Genomic DNA, 4,555 nt, shown 5'->3' on the forward strand with positions numbered 1-4,555 from the left:
CACTATCTTATGTCCTATATGCTCTGAAAATTATTTATATGCAGGCATAACTACAAGTCTTCACACTATTGCTCCATTATATCACCAACCTAAAATGCTCCTCCTCCCTAGAAAAACATGATCTCACCATTTACATTATCATTGTCCAGCTCCTTCATGCAGGCTTTCTTAGCAAATACAACTTAAAACAATTCCCTTTAAAATAAAACACAGTAATCACTTGTGGAGTTCATTAATCCATTAATATCCATAAAATGTTCCTTTATTTACTATTTATGTACTAGGTTAAACTACCTTACCCTTAGCTAGTATTAAACAGCATACTAGAACTGTTGAAATGTGCTAGTTCAGTAATGATACCCTAAAAGATACAAATAAAAGCTTAAAACTGTTTTGGGTTCCAGGAAACAAACATTATCTTGAATAAATTTAACCAGCATTTTGTTGTTGATATTGTTGCATGTGGTACTTTTCAGAGTCTTTAATATAATAATGGGCATGTTGAGAATCTCTGTAAGAGGAAAAAATAATAGGCAGTGCTTCCCATTATGGATTTGCCCTTTATAAGAGCACACCTATTTACATCTATCCCAACAGCATTCTTCCAACATACTCTGTGAACTGCTGAGCTAATACAATTGCTACTCGATTCTGTCATCTGGACAGCACTGGGTAGAAACCATATTTTCTACTGGGCTGAGGGAATAAATTTGCTTTGTTTTAAGACACCATCAGTTGGTAGACACTCTTACCATAGTAGGGAAAAATGCATATTAAATGTAGTCATGAATATTTAAGATCTGAGTTTCTGAAATTGGAAAATGCTAAAATAAGAAAAAATGATTATTAGAACTGAGCTACTGCCGTATTAACCAGCATTTTTGTTTAAAAGCACCTTCTAGGAAAGTTGGAGTCTGGTTCCAGGAATGGGCCTTGACTCTCTGTGACCTAGGAATAAGAAGTCCAGACAACCAAAGAGAAATCAAGTACCTTAATGGGGTGATTATCTCACAACAGATTTATTAAAGAAAGTAAAGCTATCAGAGAATCATTGCTAAGAAAAACAAATCACAATGATAAGGAAAACTGCTTGGCTCACCTTGGAAAAAATCCCCACAGCCAAAAATAGGGAAACACCCAAAATATACACATCAAGTTATGGGAAGGGATTTTAAAACAGAAATGTCCCCTAATTATGTTAAGTGGGAGAAAGCATTTAAACAAACCACCGTTTCAAAAGAATTACAGCCCAAAGGCTGTTTTTACCTAGCGCTGATTACTGCCAGGAAGGCAGATTTGGGTTTTGAGTTTTATCTACTAAAACACTAAGTGGTACACTTGAGTTTTTGAATAGGTTTCTGATTTACTGATAGGTTTCTCTAGTGCTAATCATTTTAACACTAAAACAAAGCACAAATGGAAAGCTGAGATAAAGTATGATGGTCTGCTAAGATTCCACTTTGCACAGCAACACAAGACCTAGTTACAAGTACTGAAGGACCTCCTCAGACACCTCATCCATGGGGGTACTTCATGACATAAATTTTATTTCTATCTTAGGATGGTATCTCAGGAATCCTCCCAGTTCAAGCAGGTACCTGAAGTCTCTGATGCAAAGAATTTAAAATTTAAAGCACAGCATGGTTTAGAGACAAAGAGAAGTATTTAAGATTGGGTTGAATCCAAATAGTGCTTACTCATAACATAATTCATCCACGACACACCCTTGATACTACACAGCTGCCCCAGAAAGCTGGCTTTCCTTGCCTTTGGAGAGTAAGGGTCTCAGCCGTTGCCAATGCCACCATCCTCCAGAAGGCCTGGAAGGTCACTGTGAGAGAACATGTCGTGCAGTGTACCTCACACCCCTTAGAAGCCCCGAGTAAGCTGTCCATTCAGAAAAGACGCCACCGAAAATACATTTCAAATTTGCTCCAATGTGATTTTACCTGTCCTCAAACAATATTGTTCAAGCTGTCAGAGCTGTATGCAATCTCCTTTGCAATGTGTCTGAGAAATTCAAGAAAGGAAGGGTAATTGTTGGATCTACATAGATAGATGAATAGATCAACTGATAGATAGAAGAGAAGAACCTATCTTTTTGTAAAATTTTTTTATTTGAAGAGTAATCAGAATCATTAAAACTGGACAATGGCAAGTGAAACTATTGGAATATAAAATGATTAAAACAACTTCCTAGAACACTTGTAAGTGTTCTCTCCACACAGGAAGCACTAAAATAATGACATTTCAGAACAAACTTCACTTTTTCTCTCTCATCCTGTAAGTTAATGATGCGACACACATGATCTCCAGACTAGCAGCATTAGAATCATCTGAAATTAGTTAGTAATGTAAACTGTTGGTCCACCTCTCTAGACCTCGTCAATCAGTCTCTGAGGAGACAGTCCAACAATCTGTGGTTTAAGAAGCCCTCCAGGAGATTTGATGCTCACGTTGAGAACCACTGCCCAAGGATCAAGGAAAATGCACACTTGGGGTGACACAGGAGCCTACTTAAACCCTGACTGAGTGACAGAAAATTTCCCCTATCGCTGCCTCTGATTGGCATTGGCATTTAATCTCAAAGACTAATTTCTCCAGTGAGAGTTTTGAGTCCTTAGTTGAAAGGCATGATGACAAGTCTAGTTAAGGGCTCCATCCTAGGGCCTGAGGACTTCTTCATCAACCCTGGATCCCAGACAAAGGTTTTGCTGACAGGAAATGCTGGAGCCTAGGATTGTGAATGTTGATAAGGCAACCCAGTGGGTCTCCTAATCTATACCACACTGCCTCCCTGGAGAGATAAGAGAACTGAAGTTCCAAGCCTTCAAACTGAATCAAGAGAGATGGAATTCAAGAAAGGGTTGAAGAGAAGGGAGCAAATGGCTTCTTGCAAAGAGCTGGGTCATTAAATTTCCTGGTACTTAGCCGGGAAGAGGCTCAGGTGTTTTGTTAAAATTAAGAATTAATTAACTCAGCAAGATGAGTAAAAAACATAGAGACAGATAATCCCTAAATCATGAATGGTGCTTTAAAGTTTTCTTAGCACTTTATATATCCATTATTGCATTCAAATCTCACAATCTTGTAATGGAGAGGGATAAGGACATAATTATCCCCATTTGACAGAAGAGAAAACGGAGGTTGAACGTGGCTAACAATTTGTTTATAAGCTCTGTCATCAGCTGTAAAGCTCCAACTTGACTTCATATCTCTCTGACTCTGGAACCTGTGTTGCATACCCACACTACGTGATTCCTGTACCTAGGAATCTGTCCCAAAATGGATAGACCCTAAAGAAAAAAACAAAGAGAAAAACATTCAGCAGCAATGGTGGGCTCCTAAAACATGGAGCAGCGTGAGTGTGAGCCTTTAAGAATTTAACACACAAACCCAATAGCCAAGGTGTTCAGCTAGAAAAGGGGAAAAGAGAGACAGAGACATATTTCTAGCCTGCATAATCATTTCTGGACAGATTCCCACTAGGAGCCTCGGAGAGAACAGCGGCTCCCTGCCTAGGCAGATGCTTCCCCCGCCCCCTGCCCCGAGTTATGACAGCGCAGCTCTGGCTCGTGCTCAGGCAAAACCCCAAAACTCAAAAGAAGAAGTGAAAAAAGTGGAGCCCCGGAGAAACCGTAGGCATCTTCCACACCCTCGCAGTCAGCACAATGCCAGTTCAGAGGCCGGGCTGGCCCAGCATGATAATTTAACGACAGGATGGAATGAGAGAGTGTCCTGGGGACTTGCCCGCACTATGATTTCCCACCCGATCCCAGAGGGAAAGATAACAGAAAAGGGAGATGGCTCATTATTAAGTCCTGGGCCAGAATCAAAGGCAGATACTCCCCAAGCACCTTCTCAGTCTAAACTCTCCACCTGACCTTCAGGCCCAGGGCTGGGCGATGGAGAGCGGGGTGGGCTGGTGGGTTCATGAGAGTGTTACAAACCCGAGAAAGCCAGGAGAAAAAATGGGGCCGCCCATTACTCCAGCCACGCTGCCCCACCTTGTGTGAGAAGCTCCATTGGAGAGCGAGAGCGCACAGCAAGAGCGAATTCGCAACCCGGCGCCCTTGACCGTGTCTGAGGTTGGGGAGGGGGCAAGGCCCAATACCAAACGCCCTAGGGGCAGGGATCTGTCCGCCGCGGAGCCCGCCTCAGTTTGGCAGCAATGACTCTCCTAGAAGATGTCAGGTTTCACAAAGATAAGAGACAATTCGCTGATTTCAGCAGGGGGTGGGAGAGCTCAGTCTAGGGGCGCCTCGAGCCACTGAGTTCCTCACGCTGGAAGCCCCCGGGCGGCACCCTCAGGGTCCGTACTACCCTAGGGGCAGTGCCGAAGGAAGGGCTCCATCCTCAACTTTGTCTGAGGAAACTGCTCCGCTGGCCTGAGGTTTGCCCAGTCTTGGCCGCACACCGGGTCCCAGGTTTGGATAGAACCAGGAACCGCGAACCCTTCAGCACGCACAGAGCAGCTGCGCCGGGCGCTCAGCCCCTCTCCCGCCGCCCGCCAACTTGAAGGCGTCTCTGTGGGCGCCCGCCCGCTCCTCCCGCC

Source organism: Fukomys damarensis, unplaced genomic scaffold (genome assembly GCF_012274545.1).
Source record: "Fukomys damarensis isolate Sample0158 unplaced genomic scaffold, DMR_v1.0_HiC HiC_scaffold_17, whole genome shotgun sequence".
NCBI lineage: Eukaryota > Metazoa > Chordata > Mammalia > Rodentia > Bathyergidae > Fukomys > Fukomys damarensis.